General features: G+C 43.9%; 1 protein-coding gene across 6 annotated transcripts in view; it reads left to right on the top strand.

The window, feature by feature from the left end:
- Positions 1-383: 383 nt before the first annotated feature.
- The window catches only part of FYN (FYN proto-oncogene, Src family tyrosine kinase), a 212583-nt gene continuing 195495 nt past the window's right edge, over positions 384-17471 (top strand). For all 6 annotated transcript variants that reach the window (XM_059700667.1, XM_059700666.1, XM_059700672.1 and 3 more), the window contains exon 1: positions 384-522. The gene's annotated coding sequence lies outside the window, so the exon portion shown is untranslated. The remainder of the gene's footprint in view (positions 523-17471) is intronic.

Genomic DNA, 17471 nt, shown 5'->3' on the forward strand with positions numbered 1-17471 from the left:
CCCCCTTCTCACAGGGCTGAGGCTGGAGGGGCAGGCGCATCCAGCGCGAGTAGCTGGGAGCAGCCGCAGCAGCGGCAGCGCGTCGTTGCAGTCGCGCCATCTGTCAGAGCTGAGCCGGCGGGGAGGGGGCTGCCGCGGGTGAGGAGGAGGGGTCGTCGGGAGCCGAAGATCGTCGAGACCCGCCCGCCGGCCGGCCGCGGGAACGGAAGCGAAGCTGCCCTCGGAGCCGCGCGTCCTTCGCCGTCCGGGCGCGCGGCGCTTCACCCCGCGCCCCGAGGGCTCCCCGGGCGCACACAAAGCCGCCGCCCGCACCGCACCACCCGGCGGCCGCCGGCCGCGCCTGGGAAGGATCCGGCCTCCGGGCCGGGGAGACCCGGCGCCGCCCCCCTCAGCGCCCTCGGCAGGCCCACCGGCTCCCGAGCCCGCCGCAGCCACCGGATCCTCAGGAGCCGCCGCGGCCGCGCTGGAGGAGGGCGGGGAGCGGACCATGTGAATGGGCTCCGGAGCCTGAGTGCCGCACAGGTGAGCGTCCGGGGATGCGCGGCGAGGCCGCGGGGATGCTCCGGGGACCCGGCCGCCGGCGCCCCGCGCAGCGCTGCCCCCGCGGCGGGGCCCGGCGCTCAGGTCTCCTGGCCGCCGCCGGGTCCTGCGCGCCCTGCGGGGCTCGGGGAGTTGGCCTCGCTCTCGGTCTTCCCGCTGCCGAGCGGGAGGCGGGCGCTGCGCCTTCGGTAGCGCAGGAAGGGGAGCCCATTTTCCCGTCCGCGAGCGCGAGCGGGGCGAGAATGGGAATCGGCTTCGGGGCGAGGCTGGCCCAGACTCCGCCCCCGCCCTCCTTTCGGGGCCCCCCGCGGGGACCCGGGCTGTGTGTGTTGTTTTAATGTCAGGGATGATGTAATCACTTAATAATTGATGCCCCGCGCTGCTTCCCTCGCCACCCCACCCCTGCCCCACTCCTCCACCTTTCGGCCTCCTCCTCCCTGGGCCGGCGCCTTCCCCAGCGCATCCTCCTGCCTATTTCTGGCACCTCCCTTGCACTTCCCCCATCCTCCCCTCCACTCTTCCTGTGCCGCCACCCACCCACCACCCTTTCCCTGTCCCCAGTGCCGGAGCCTTCGCTCCTCTTCCTCCGCTCCCCACTCTTGCTCCCCCAAGCTCCTTCCTCCTCCCTTCCCTGCTCGCTGGATTTCCTCTCCACTTCCCTGGGTCGATGATTGTTTTTATTTGGTCACCTCCCCTCTCTTATCTCTGCGGCCACAGGCGGAGGGGACTGGGCCAGAAAGAGGCCACAGAGCTTGGGCCCAGGCGGAGATCTGCTGGGACTCAGTGAGAAGAGGAATAATAAAGTCACCCTTCTTGTCCCTCCTCCCCCAATAAATCACGCAGACTGTGTGTGTGTGTGTGTGTGTGTGTGTGTGTGTGTGTGTGTGTGTGTGTGTGAGAGACACACAAAGAGCTCTTTCAGTGCCCAGAGAAGAGACGCACAAAGTACCCAAGGATGGGCGCAATGCTTCTTCTTTCTCTTGCTTGGGGCTTCCCTTTCTCTCAGATAAAGCAGTCTTTCCTGCCACATTTACCAAAAAAAATAAATGGCCCCAGATGCAGGGTAGCAGGTGCTAGCATTTTGCTGTAATCCTGGACTGGCAGTGTTGACGGGCAGCTGCAGTTATTTCTGAGATTCAAGGGGGAAATGATTCCAGCCATCTTAAGAGTTGTTTTACTTTCAAGGTAGCCCGCCCTACCCATTTTAACCCCGTCTCTTTAGGCGCTAAGAGCTGAAGTGGGATAAATTAATGTGGGGGCAGAAAATGTTGTTACTGAATCAGAGAATTAAATTGGTGTTTGATAGGAGGGGAGCAGCCAGACTTGCTGCTGCTTCTCCAGCCTACAGAGTGCTGAAACTGAAGTCTTTTGAAATGAAATCTTGTCTTCCCAGTGTTTTTTGCTTCGCCCTTATATTAAAACAAGTTCTTGGGGCATTGATAACAGCATTGAATTGGTATTTGGAAGACCACTAGAAACTGTCTCTTATCTCGAGGTAGCCTTCAGAGGCCCACATCCTTCCTCTCCACCCAGGTGACTGCAATACTTTCCACCCTTCGTGTTCTCTTTCTCCTGATCTCTGCCCATGGGTACTGTGAGGAAGGGATTCACAGACTTTTGGAGGAAGTGGTTTGTTACTATCTCAAGACTTTGGAGGCACTTAGCTATGAGCAAAGGATGTAAAGAATCTTTTGACTGAACCTTGAACCATCTGCTTGATGTTCCTCTTAGAGAGGAAATTGTTAATGTAAATCTGGGGGCTTGGTGTTACATTTTGTAAGCCAGTAACTATTACATGCTTAATTGACAACCTCAAAATGTAGGTTGAAACCAATGATTCCTACGAGCATGATTCTTAAACTGTTTTAAGTAATTGAGCTATCTTGTTTGCTCTTCAAGAATTTTATTAGAAAAAGGATAAGATTAATATTAAACATTTATTTCTGCATTTTCTAAGGACATTCACTGTGGAACTTTTTATATTAAAAAAAAGCAATAGGGTTAATGAGTGTACTAGAAAAACAAAGAGTTGTTTGTTTGATGCCAGACCCAAGAAGGAAGGTCAGTGCACAGTAAATATGCATTCTGTTGACCAAGTTAGAGAGACTTCATGATAAGGCTGAATGTGAACAAATCTACACTCAGCTTTCTGTGCCTTTACTCGGTGCTTTCTTCTGGGTATGGAATCTCCAACCCCATCTGATTTGCTTGGGTACCATTTAACCTTTAGGTTCAAAAGTCATCTCCTCTGTGAAGCTTTCTCTATCCTTTCTCCTCCAAAACACATCATGCTTCCAGTTTTGCTCTCAAACTTCAGTAGCAGACATTATGTTTGGCATGTGTCTGTTTCCATCATTAGTTGAGAGAAGGGACCTGGTCTTATTTACCTTTTCTCAACAAATGTGAGTTAGGTCTTTGATATGTGCTAGACATCTGGATTAATTAGGCTAATTTTAGTACCTGTAACAAGTAGACCTGCAAAAATATAATGGCTCAACAGCAATAGATATTTATTATTCTTCATGTAATAGTCCAAAATGGGTGTTTGTGGTTGATGGGTGACTTTCTTCCAGGTAGTGATTCTGGGATCCATGTTGTACCATCTCATAGTGCTCCATTGTAACCTGCTTTCAGCTGGCAGAAAACAAAACAGGGAGTGGAGAGGGTGCATCCACTTTTTAAATACCTTGGTCTGGAAATGACACCCATCACTTCTACATACATCCTTTACATGAGGGCTAGTTCTGTGGCCACGTTTACCTGCAAGGGAGCCTGGGAAATATAGGTTAGCCATGTGAGTAGATGAAAGATCAAGAAGAAATGTATTTTTGGCCAGAAGCTTTGCCATATGCTGCCACTCAACAAGGCATAGTCATGGCCCTCAAGGAGTTTGTAGGCTGATGACAAATTAATTGGAAACCTGGAGTCTATACCCATCATTGCTTTTGTTCTTTTGGTTTTAGAAGCTCAGATCATTTTATTTTGAACATGTTTCAAAACACTTTGCTTTTTGTCAGTTCAAGTGGCCAGTTTCCTTACAGCAACCCCTTGTAATACACTGATGTGACAGCTCCTGTGTTGCCTTTGATATTTCATTTTTATTTTTTACTTCAGTAGCACCTTTCTTGGCCTAGTTTTTTATCTACTCATTTTAGAGACTCCCAAAGGGCCTGGGGCGGGGGGCAGTCCTTAGAAACCAGAGTCCTACCTTCTGTTAATTGGGAGAGGAAATTAAGCAGACTCCAAAGGAGAAACTTCTTGCCCCACGTCATGCTAATGGGAAGGGAGCCTCAGTCAGTCTAGCTCTTCAGTCCCACCTGAGTCCCCTGTGTCACACAGCTACCCTGACTATGTGACTGTGAGCCTTGTGTATTCCAAGGAGGCTAAGTGAGCTTCCAGACCTCCAGGAGCAGGTTGATCTGCTAATGTTCTACATAGTAGAGTCCCTGTTCTCCACAGGCCTCCAAATTATTGGAGCAATTCGGTCTGTACTAGTCATCATACTTAATAATGTACATATTTTTGCTATGAACAGTTCATTATTTTCACCTGTTCAGCAAACATTAGGCCAGTATGTTATTGTGTGCAAGGCACTGGGAGATAAGGCCTTGAAAATGAATACATCTGCTGTCCTTGCTCTTCAGGAGCTCACAGTCTACTAGAGGAGATAAAAATGATTGATAATAGCTAACTTTTATTGAGCAGTTGCTATTGTCAAGCACTGTTTAAATTCTAGTCCTAACAATAATGATGTGAAGTAGTTTCATATATAATCCCCATTTTACAGATGGAAAATTGAAGCAAGGAAAGTTAAGTAACTAACTCAAGATCATATAGCCAGTAAGTGGTAGAGTCAGGATTCAGGCCTAATTAGTTTGGTTTCAAAGCCCTTGCTCTTAGCTGCTAGGCAATATGCAAAATACTATATATGGATGTAATGATGATATTAATTAAATGTGTTACATGCCATAAGGGGTGAAGAGGGGTGTAAATGCTTTGGAAATTGATACTCTGGTTGGGAATGGGACTTTATATTTCAACTAGAGGCCTGGTGCACAAAAATTTGTGCACTCAGGGGGGGTTTCTCAGCCCGGCCTGTGCCCTCTCACAGTCTGGGACCCCTTGGGGGATGTCCACTTGCCAGCGGAGAGCAGGCCTAAGCTGCAGTCGGACATCCTTAGCGCTGCTGAGGAGGCAGGAGAGGCTCCCGCCACCACCGCCTTGCTGGCAGACATCAGCCTGGCTTGTGGCTGAGCAGAGCTCCCCCTGTGGGAGCACACTGACCACCAGGGGGCATCTCCTGCATTGAGCATCTGCCCCCTGGTGGTCAGTGTGTGTCATAGTGACCAGTCATTCCCAGTCGTTCTGCTGTTAGGTTCAATTTGCATATTACCCTTTTATTATATAGGATAGAGGCCTGGTGCATGGGTGGGGGCCAGCTGGTTTGTCCTGAAGGGTGTCCCGGATCAGGGTGAGGGTCCCACTGGGGTGCCTGGACAGCCTGGGTAAGGGGCTGATGGCTGTTTGCAGGCTGGCCACAGCCCCTTCAGGGTGGGAGGGTCCCACTGGGGTGCCTGGCCAGCCTGGGCGAGGGCCGTTTTTAGGCTGGCCACACCCCCTTTAGGGTGGGGGTTCCCACTGGGGTGCCTGGCCAGCCTGGGTGAGAGGCTGATGGCTGTTTGCAGGCTGGCCAAGCCCCCCAGTGGGGACCCTCACCCCATGGGGGTGTGGCCAGCCTGGGTGAGGGGCCGTGGGCCATTTTCAGGCTGCCCACAGCCCCTTCAGCGTGGGGGTTCCCTCTGGGATGCCTTGCCAACCTGGGTGAGGGGCTGATGGCCATTTTTAGGTTGGCCACGCCCCCTGGCCACCCACATCCCAGCCTCTCCTTTTTTTTTTTTTTTTTCTGGGATTTATTTATCTTCTATAATTGAAACTTTTTTTTTTCTTTTTTTTTTTTATTGCTTAAAGTATTACAAAGGGTATTACATATGTATCCATTTTATCCCCCCGCCCTAGACAGTCCCCTAGCCTCCCCTATCACCCAGTGTCTTATGTCCATTGGTTATGCTTATATGCATGCATACAAGTCCTTTAGTTGATCTCTTACCCCACTACCTCCTGCCCCCCAACCCTCCCCGGCCTTCCCGCTGCAGTTTGACAATCTGTTTGAGGCAGCTCTGCCTCTGTATCTATTATTGTTCAAAAGTTTATAATGGTCTCTATTGTCCATGAATGAGTGAGATCATGTGGTATTTTTCCTTTATTGACTGGCTTATTTCACTTAGCATAATGCTCTCCAGTTCCATCCATGACGTTGCAAATGGTAAGAGTTCCTTCCTTTTTACAGCAGCATAGTATTCCATCGTGTAGATGTACCACAGTTTTCTAATCCATTCATCTACTGATGGGCACTTAGGCTGTTTCCAGATCTTAGCTATGGTGAATTGTGCTGCTATGAACATAGGGGTGCATATATCCTTTCTGATTGGTGTTTCTGGTTTCTTGGGATATATTCCTAGAAGTGGGATCACAGGGTCAAATGGGAGTTCCATTTTCAGTTTTTTAAGGAAACTCCATACTGTCTTCCATAGTGGCTGCACCAGTCTGCATTCCCACCAGCAGTGCACAAGTGTTCCTTTTTCTCCACATCCTCTCCAGCACTTGTCGTTTGTTGATTTGTTGATGATAGCCAGTCTGACAGGTGTGAGATGGTACCTCATTGCTGTTTTGATTTGCATCTCTCGGATGATTAGTGACTTTGAGCATGTTTTCATATGTCTCTTGGCTTTCTGAATGTCCTCTTTTGAAAGGTGTCTATTTAGGGCCTTTGCCCATTTTTTGATTGGATTGTTTATCTTCCTTTTGTTGAGTTGTATGAGTTCCCTATAAATTTTGGAGATTAGGCCCTTATCAGATATGTCATTGGCAAATATGTTTTCCCACACAGTGGGTTTTCTCGTTGTTTTGTTGATGGTTTCTTTTGCTGTGCAGAAGCTTTTTATTTTGATGTAGTCCCATTTGTTCATTTTTTCTTTAGTTTCAAGTGCCCTAGGAGCTGTATCAGTGAAGAAATTGCTTCGGCATATGTCTGAAATTTTCTTGCCTTTGGATTCTTCTAGAATTTTTATGGTATCCTGTCGTACATTTAAGTCCTTTATCCATTTTGAGTTTATTTTTGTGTATGGTGTAAGTTGGTGGTCTAGTTTCATTTTCTTGCATATATCTGTCCAATTTTCCCAACACCATTTATTGAAGAGACTATCTTGGCTCCATTGTATGTTCTTGCCTCCTTTGTCAAATATTAATTGAGCATATTGGTTCGGGCCGATTTCTGGGCTCTCTATTCTATTCCATTGATCTATATGCCTATTCTTGTGCCAGTACCAGGCAGTTTTGAGAACAGTGGCTTTGTAATACAACTTGATATCTGGTATTGAGATCCCACCTACTTTGTTCTTTTTCAGGATTGCTGCAGCTATTCGGGGTCTTCTTTTATTCCAGATGAATTTTTGGAAAGTTCGTTCTAGATCTCTGAAGTATGCTGTTGGTATTTTAATGGGAAGTGCGTTGAATTTATAGATTGCTTTGGGCAGTATGGACATTTTAATGATGTTGATTCTACCAATCCATGAACACGGTATGTTCTTCCATCTGTTTATGTCTTCCTCTATGTCTTTTTTCAACGTCCTGTAGTTTTCTGAGTAGAGGTCTTTTACCTCTTTAGTTAAGTTTATTCCTAGGTAGCTTAATTTTTTTGGTGCAATGGTAAACGGGATTGTTTTTATAATCTCTCTTTCTGAAAGTTCACTATTGGTGTATAGAAATGCCTCAGATTTCTTGGGGTTAATTTTGTATCCTGCTACATTGCCAAATTCATGTATTAAGTCTAGTAGCTTTTTGATGGAATCTCTAGGGTTTTGTATGTATAATATCATGTCGTCTGCAAATAAGGACAGTTTTACTTCCTCTTTTCCAATTTGGATGCCTTTTATTTCTTCTTCTTGCCGAATTGCAATGGCTAACACTTCCAGTACTATGTTGAACAGGAGTGGTGAGAGGGGGCATCCCTGTCTTGTTCCTGTTCTTAGGGGAAATGGTGTTAGTTTTTGTCCGTTGAGTATGATGTTGGCTGTGGGCCTGTCATATATGGCTTTTATTATGTTGAGGTATGATCCTTCTACTCCCACCTTGCTGAGAGTTTTTATCAAAAATGGGTGTTGAATTTTGTCAAATGCTTTTTCTGCATCAATTGATATGACCATGTGGTTTTTTTCTTTCAATTTGTTTATGTGATGTATCACGTTTATTGATTTGCGGATATTGTACCATCCTTGCATCCCTGGGATAAATCCTACTTGGTCATGGTGTATGATCTTTCTGATGTACTGCTGGATCCGATTTGCTAAGATTTTGTTGAGGATTTTGGCATCTATGTTCATGAGGGATATTGGCCTGTAATTCTCTTTCATTGTGTTGTCTTTACCTGGTTTTGGTATTAGGGTGATGCTGGCTTCATAGAATGAGCTTGGAAGTGTTCCTTCCTCTTGAATTTTTTGTAGTAGTCTGAGGAGGATAGGTTTTAGTTCTTCCTTGAATGTTTGGTAAAATTCCCCTGTGAAGCCATCTGGTCCTGGGCTTTTGTTTGATGGAAGCTTTTTGATGACTGCTTCAATTTCTTCCATAGTTATTGGCCTGTTGAGATTTTTAGATTCTTCCTGATTGAGTTTTGGAATGTTGTATTTTTCTAGGAATTTGTCCATTTCCTCCAGGTTGTCTAGTTTGTTGGAGTAAAGCTGTCCATAGTATTTTTTAACAATCATTTGTATTTCTGTGGGGTCTGTTGTTATTTCGCCTCTATCGTTTCTGATTTTATTTATTTGGGTCCTCTCTCTCTGCTTCTTGGTGAGTCTGGCTAGAGGTTTATCAATCTTGTTTATCCTTTCAAAGAACCAGCTCTTGGTTTCATTGATTTTCTGTATTGTTTTTTTGGTCTCTATGTCATTCATTTCTGCTCTAATCTTTATTATCTCCTTCCTTCTGCTCACTCTGGGGTTTTCTTGTTGCTCTCTTTCTAATTCTTTAAGTTGTAGAGTTAGATGATTTACTACCATTTTTTCTTGTTTTTTGAGATAGGCCTGTAGAGCTATAAACTTCCCTCTCAGGACTGCTTTCAATGTGTCCCATAGGTTTTGGATTGTTGTGTTTTCATTGTCATTAGTTTCCAGGATGTTTTGAATTTCTTCTTTGATCTCATTGGTAACCCAATCAATATTTAATAGCATGCTATTCAGCTTCCAGGTGTTTGAGTATTTTGGGTTGTTTTTATTGTAGTTTATTTCTAATATTATGCCATCGTGGTCTGCGAAGACGCTTTTTATGATTTCAATCTTCTTGAATTTGGGGATACTTTGCTTGTGACCCAGTATGTGGTCTATTTTTGAATATGTCCCATGAGCACCTGAGAAGAACGTATATTCTCTGGCTTTGGGGTGAAGTGTTCTGAAGATGTCTATTAAGTCCATCTGATCTAGTGAATCATTTAGGATTGCTATATCTTTGCTGGTTGTTTGTCTATGGGACTTATCCAGTGCTGTCAATGGTGTATTAAAGTCCCCTACTATGATTGTATTGTTGTCGATCTCTCCTTTGATATTTTCCAGGAGTTTTTTTATGAATTTGGGTGCTCCTACATTGGGTGCATATATGTTTACCAGGGTTATATCTTCTTGTTGTATTGATCCCTTTAGTATATAATTGAAACTTTGTAGCCTTGAGCAGAACCCGGGGCCGGCCAGGGAAGGTGGGAAGCTTGGCTTCCTCCATCGCCAGGGGCAACCCAAGCCTCCTGCTTGCTCCAGCTCCCTGGCTGCCGCCATCTTAGTTGGGTTAATTTGCATACTTGCTCCTGATTGGCTGGTGGGCGTGGCTGGTGGGCATGGCTTGAGCATAGTGGAGGGATGGTTAATTTGCATGTTTCTCTTTTATTATATAGGATAAAAAAATAAAATGTTCATTTCCACCTCTACTTCCATTTAGACCAGTGGTTCCCACTTTGAGGCACATGCTCATGGGGGGCAATTTGACTTTTAAGGGGGCAATTCGGGAATGAGTTATTAACAGTTAATTTTTTGCATTTCTTATGGTTCCAGGGGCATATATATAGTACATAAATATATATTGTGACATATTTATGCATTTCAGTTCTCTATTCTATGTTTTGAAACTTTATTTGCTATTTTTTCATATCAATTTATATTATTATTTTTTAAACAATTTCTTAGTGATTTCTTCCTCAGTACCTCAACTGTCCTTTTGTTCTTTTATTTTTCTCTTTCATGGAAGCCATGTTCTTTGGAAGCTTGTTTAGACCGAGTTAATGGCCTTTTAGGCTTCCTCCACATGAATAGGAGTTCACTTTTTGAATAATAAGAATTATATATCACAGGGGGGCATCAGGATATTAGAGATGCTTAGGTGGGGAATGGCCAAAAAAAAGGTTGGAAACCATTGATTTAGATCCTCATCTGTTGGTCACCTAGAAAATAGAAAACAAAATTTTTAAATGAGAAAGCATAGCATGTTGATACTGGAAATACTTTTACTCAGTGTGATTATTTTAAGCTGGGTTCTTCTAGTGATCCACAGATAGGTCTCTGTGAGATTGTGGATTGTCCTTCTTATTTACTCATTCAGTAGCATTCATTTATTGCATCTACCACTTGCCAGGCATTGAACTAGATGATTGAGGGGCCAAAAGGTACGATCCTGCTTCAAGGAACTTACCTGCAGGAGGAAAACTCTGCCCACTATGATAATCTGCGATTCTAGGGATTCTCATAGGAGCATGGGCACATACAGGAGGGAGCATGGCCTCCACAAAGAGATGGTGGAGGAGGTGTCTTCAAGATGAAGAGTAACAGTCTGGAGAGTAGGAGTCACCTAGTTGAGTGTTGTGTGAAGGCTGTTGCCCCAGAAGGAGCAGCCCAGAGGGCCAATGCACAGGCCTTTTGGGAAACTTCAAGAAGTTCAGGGTAGGTGGGAGGGAGATGGACAGAGGGAGAAGATGGGGCTGAAGGAAAAACTGAGAATGTTCTTGTATTTTTGTCAGGGATGCCATTTAAGAGTTGTAAGTGGAGATACTGCCTTGATCTGATTTTAATTTATAAAGATCCTTTGGCCACAGTGGGCTATTGATCAGTGGTGGTAAAGATGGAGGAAAGGTAATTATGGAAACTCAGATGAGCAATAGATGAGGGTCTGGATGGAGCAAAAGAGGCAGAATAAGATAGGGTGAGATAGACATGGAGGGGCCAGAAGAGGGGTCCTTGGGAATTAGGTGAAGAGAGACACTGAGACCCATCAGTTCAGTAAGAAAAGCTGGAGTATGTAAAGTGATGACTTTGCCATTAACACTTCTCACTTTCAGGTCCAGGTATCTCATTGGCCATTGAATAGATGGGTCTGGAGTGAGGAGTAAGACTGAATTATAAATGTATTAGCAGCAGATTACGAAATACTTGAAGCCCTAGATGTGGGTGGTATCACTCAGAGAGAGTGTAGCGATAGAGCAGTTAGGGCTGAGAGAGAGCCTGGGAACAGGAGAAGGGGAGGAGGAGCCCAGGCCCTGAGTGGGAGAGGGACACCGGGAGGATTGGGCAGGCCCTGGGGAGAGAGGTGTCCCTGATCCCCAGGGGGAGGGGGTTATGCCCAGACATTAAGCAAGATTAATAATGACAAGTACAGTTGCATTTAGCACCAAAGATCTCTGAATCCAGGCAGAGCAGCATCAGGGGAATAGGGGATGGAAGTCTAAAACTCTACTGCTCCCCAGACCAAGGTAGAAATAGATGTCAAAACCTGCAGAACATATGACTCTAAAGGGCTTAGAGATCATGTAGTCCAACATGTCCATTTTAATATGAGGGAAAGTGAGTTCTAGAGAACTAAGTGACTTAACCAAGGTGGCAGAGTTACCACTGAGAGCCAGATTTCAAGCCTTTCAGCCCAGGGCCATACCCGAAGTATGGTCCTGCTTCAGTCCCTCTCAGTTCTGTGAGCTGGATCAAGTTACCTAATTTCTCTGTGCCTCCCTTTCTTCACCTTTAAAATGGGGATAATGGTGTCTACCTCAAATATTTGCTGTTAGGATTCAATGAGTTAATAAATATAAAGCACTGAGAATAGTACCCCCCACACAGGAAAAGCTGTGTGTTTGCTACTGTTGTTAAAGTTTATGTGTGTGTATACAAAACATTTACATATATACACATACATACATATAACATATATGGCCCCTTTAGGGAAGGGAGGATGAAAATGTATTGTGTGCATAAAAAGAAATTTTGAATATTTTAGAAAGGGATATGGGTGATTGCCAATTCTGGATCAAGAGTTATTGGGAAAATGTAGGAAATTAATTTATATGGTATGCTTGAAAACAGCATTTTTAGCAGGTTTTCTTAAGAAATGCAGAGCCTTCTTATTTTTGAGAATAGAAAACAAAAGCACTTTGAAGTTAGCCCTGCAAAAGGGTTTCTTTATTTTAGTCAGATAACCAGAATTTTAACCTATTTATAGTGTAAATCACTTGAGTTGGATTTTCTAAAGGTGGAATAAACTATGAAGTTGGAACTATCCACCACCACCCACACGTTATGATTTTCATGCACTTGGTTCCTATAAAACGGGTGATTGGGTTATTTAGGGGAATATAATCTTTTTTTAATGTGTCTAGTTGAACAAATCTAATTATTAGCTGCTAAAACACATGAGGAGCCTGAACAGTATTATCCAAATGGACTTGGGTGACATGCAGTACACATAACTTAGGAATAAGTGGCACTCTGGACTTGATTAGAACACAGTAATCCTAGAAGGATATAAATTGAACTGGATTTATGGCCCAATAAAAACATGGGAAGAAAAGATAATGCTTACTGACTCATGAAACTTTAACAATGTTTGTAAGGCTCTGCGTCGTAGTATTTGGGTGAGAGCATTTTCCATTCATCTGAGCCTGCTTCCAGAATGACCTGCGTTGCCTCACTCCGAATGTGAGACAGACTTGGGTCCTTTTCCCGGGTATCCTCGGGAAGCCAAGAGCATCCTTACAGACCTGTGACCCCAAGCAACACCCACTTTGTTTGGGCAAATATGTATTGAGTGCCTGTTAACTGTAAGTTTTGGGGAAAATTTTAACGCATTGGTTATTTCAATTCAGAAGGCTTTTTCTGAAGGGTACTTATTTCTGGCCTATGGACACCACAGCTGCTCATGCCTCTCTAAGTACACCATGAAAATAATGCCTACCATTTTTATTGAGCCCCAGAGGCATTAAGTGCTTTACTTATAGTAATTTACTTAGTCATAACTCTGTGAGGGAGGTATTATTGCCCCCATTGGTCAGATGGGAAGACTGAGGCTCAGAAAGGTAACTTGCCCATCGTCACACAGCTAATTACTAGAGAAGCCAGGTCTGTCTGGCTCCTAAGCTCATGCTTACTTTTGTTCCAAAGCTGTGGTTGCTCACTCCCTGCCTGTTTTCAAGCCTCGTTGCCTTTGCGTTGCACTTCCTTCTGTGTTCAGTGTTGGTGGTAGAAAGGCACCTTCACCTCCTGTAAAAACCTCATTCCTTGTGATGGCTCCATTCAAGGCTTACCTTCTGGGAAGTCCCCCCTTTGGGCTCCCATGGCACTTGGTTACCGCCCCATTATCACCCTTGTCACAGTCTGACAAAGTCAGCTGGGTAGGAGAGTGGACAGACACTTGTCTTTTTTATTATTACTTGTGGGGGGCTCTTTGTAAGTCAGGTATTGTATCTTTTTCGTGGTTTGATTTTCCCATCACAAAACCAGCACTTTTTGATGAGGTACTGCCATTATTATCCCCATTTAACAGGTGGGGAAACTGAGGCATGGAGGTTAAGTGATTTAGTCAGGGTCACAAGCTAGTAAGCAGCAGAGCTAGGATCTGAACCCAGGCGATCAGTCTGGCTTCAGAGTCTGTGCTTTAACACTCTATTTGTTCTGTCTCTCAAATGAGAATATAAACTACCTCGCCCCGTACCTCATAGTTCACACACGGTAAACATCAGCCTTGGTACAACAACTAATAATCTATTGAACCAGCTCATAATAAGGAAAGAGCTTTAGGGTCATTGTTGCATGAATATCCTCTGAGGACCTTATAGAATGCATATTCCCAGACCCTGTTCTCATTTAGTAAGTATGGAGCTGGCAGGTTGAACCCCAAAATCTTGTCTGTATATGAGAATGGCTGAGAGACGAGGAATGAAGCAAATGTAGTGAGTCTCAGCCACAGTGATGGGAGCAGGCCATGGAGTGGCAGAGAATCATCGATCAGCTGGAGCCGGAGGGAGCAGCACCCAGGGGAGGCAGGGGATCAGAAACCCATCACAGAAAGACCCCTTCCCTTGTATTTTTAAGATTTCTAAGTCCCTGCTCCTTTTGAATGTGCTGGTGGGATATTACCTGATGAATTTAAACACTTTTATTTTCTTCAGAGCTTCCATCTTTGAGGTACCCCAAAATAGTAGGCTTTTTTGTGGAGTCGTATAAGGACTCCATCTGCTTTATACTGAAAAGCAGGACTTTAATGGAAAATTAAAAATGATCCAGATTGCCTTTCTCACAACAAAGCCCAGGGCACTTTTCCCAATCCTTTCTTCTCTGATCCCTAGAAAAAGTTACTGAATCTGGATTTCTGTGAAATCCTGCCCAATTTAAATTCTACTGAAAAGGCAAATAAATATGAACAGGTTCCTTCATTTCCACACATTGTAGTATCTATTTTAAAGCAATAACAATTTTAAATACTGTCACTTGTAAAATTTGATGTTAATTTTATTTTAGAAATTGTGTGATATGTTGCCTATAGCTAGGCACATGCACACAAGATAATTTGGAAAGTGCTGATTTCTCTTAATGTTTTCTCTTGTTTGCTCTCAGAGTTTGGAGGGTTTCACTTTTTTGTTGCCTAGTTTATTGTCTAACCTCCTAGAACAGAGCGAGCACCTCATTATTTTCAGATATCAGTGAACTCTAGCATTCTGTCATTATGTATCTTTTATTGTCTCCTTGAAAATGTCAGTTCTGTGGCTGTCCTCTATATATACCTTTGCCTGATCTATATTCTCTTGATATGTTATGTCCTTTAGGCTCCCCCACGATTTGCAAATAACAATACCAGTTGCTAAAAAACAAAGCGTGCGCATACACACACACACACACACACACACACACACACACTCTCACACACACACACACACACACACAATTCCTGCTGTTACTCCTATATTTTCTAGATTGAGTGAGGAGGTTTGATCCATGTAAAAATGGATGTGCTGGCTGGTACTGGATATTGGTTCTTTTGCCTTGTTCCTTTATTAACAACCCAATGAATAAGAGAAAGACCAAATTTCTTAACTGGTTATTCAATGCCTCCCACTGTCTACACATTCTTAGTCATACCTGGCTGACCTCATTCACCATGACATTAACACTTGATTAGCCAGATGTCAATCTGCTGTAACATTAATATGAATTATGTGTTCCAGCTTTGTGCGTTTTTTTTTTCCCCTCTTGGAATTCCCTAACCCTTCTTTCCCTCAGAATTCTATCCATTTTACAAGGTCCAATTGGAAGCCCAACTCTGGGAAGATTCCCCTAGTCTTCTCATTCTCTTGCATTGAACATTTGTGCCTCTCAGTTACCTCCGAATACGTGATGCCTTATGTTAGTTAATTCCTGGTGTGAGGAATCCAAGCTGTAAAGAAATTCTGTGACTTGCCCATGGTTATACATCCAGTTATTAACTTAGTTTAGACTAAATCTAGGTTTCCTAGAAATATATATTTATGGGTCCTGTTTTCTCAAGAGACTGTTGGCTTCATGTGTGCAAAAATATTGTTTGCTGCTCCCCGCTTCCTTTTTTTTTTTTTTGGTCCCCTATAGCATGTAGCAGGATGTCTTTCATAGTGTAGACAGTCAGCAGATGTTTACTCAGACAGGCCCTGGGGCAGGATACTGGAATGTATAGCTGGTTTCCGGCCATCTGAAGCTAGGCTGGCATCTCCTCAGATATTGAGCTTCTGTAGTTTCTGATGGCACCAGATTCACTTTCTACCAACCCACACGATTTAGGTTTGGTGATTGTCCTAGACTGTTTTAGGACCCATCATTGTATTTCAGAATGGTATATGTTTAAAGATTTTTTTTTTGTTTATAATATTGAGCTTTTTGTTAAAACTTTAAGGTGGTCAAGGAAATAGTTACTTATTTGCCCTGTGCTGTCGGGCATTCATTAAGATTTTCACCAAAAAACAATAGGAAGTCGCCAGTGCACAATAACATCTAAGACCAGAGTAAATGCAGAATATTTCAAAATCTGGCGGAAACTGGAAGAATACAGTAATGAGTGATGGGAAAGGGACCACCAGTGTATCCTGGGGGTATGAGAGAAGGCAGGTACTCACCTCTTATGTACCTGCCCATTTCGGGACCTCTCAAAGTAGCATTTAACTGCATTCCTCAGCCATAAGAAACCCAGCTTTGGCTGTGGGAGTGCCTTTCTCTCCATGCATTTTTTCACTTGGTAGGAGTACCATTTGAAGAATCTCCTTAGCAGGGAAGGGGAGGGTTCCATCATATACTTAAGGTCCTACAAAGTAATTATTTCACACTATATCCCCCAAAATATCACAGTCTCTGTTTATATATCCTTCAAAAGAATGATTGAAAATAAGCCTTATAAAATGTTTTCCATGGTTGAGGGGAGACACTACTCAAGTAACATGTGTAACAAAAGACACAGCAGCACAATATGCAGTGTTTGTCAGCCACTCATTAAAGGTCTTCTTACCTACTTGGGAATAGCCCTCTGTGGTTCCTCATTAATGGCTTCCCTTGCCCAGCCCTCACCTGGATGCCAGAGTTAATGTATCTGAAGGGTGGAGACCAAGAAGAACACTTTCTGAGGGTGTAGAGACCAACTACCTCCGCCCAGATGGGCAAGGTGGTACCATTATGGTCTTTGGGAAGTAGTGGTGAACTGTTTTTCCTTCCTTAACCATTCACTATCTGTGATTTCAGTGCTTTTCCCACCCTCCTGCCCATTGCCACAACCACTGCCTTAAGTGTAGGAGATCACATGCTACTGACAAAATGCTTTTTGCCCTTGGCTGGCATGTAATGTCACCACTTTTTCCAGTTTATTTATGTTCACTCACTTTCGTACATGTCAGCATCAAAATTGTCCATTTTCAGGAGCAAGCTACTAGAAGGCTAGAAGCTCACCTCATTTAATTTGCTTTGTGCTCAGTGTAATACTGAACTGTGCAAACTGGGAGGTTTCTCAAGTATTTTCAGTACTTGTAGAATGAGATGCATCTTGAATAAATTTTCTTCTTGTAGATAATACATTGGGTCCTCTGTACTGATAGATCCTCAGAGTCATGTTTAGAACCCATATTTTGGTTGTGCATAATGTTTTAGGTTCCACCTCACATTACACGTGCTTAAGTTGAAATGCAGTGATCTCAAATCCTAGTCCTATCTTCAAGTTGGGTTCAAAGCATAGATTATGTGCCATACCACACCCTTTTCATACTAGTGTGGTTAACCATACAATTCTCACTGTCTTATAGTCATTATTCAACTGATTCTTGATTTCAGAATGCTAAGAGGTCAAGAATTGCTAGTAAAAGCCGGTGAGGTGTGTCTGGGAAGAACCTCTAAGGACTGTGGTATAAGGAGCAAAACCAGATGCCGCTGTGGGTGCCAGTAATTCCTGGGAAGTTCTGGTTAGTTTATAGCTGGGTGTGATATAAAGGGGATTGCTACTTGGAAAACTGTAGCCCCAAATATTCTCTGATTGTACCTTGGTCACATGGGGAGTGTCCAGTATGGGAGGCC

The sequence above is a fragment of the Myotis daubentonii genome, chromosome 6 (genome assembly GCF_963259705.1).
Source record: "Myotis daubentonii chromosome 6, mMyoDau2.1, whole genome shotgun sequence".
Lineage (NCBI taxonomy): Eukaryota > Metazoa > Chordata > Mammalia > Chiroptera > Vespertilionidae > Myotis > Myotis daubentonii.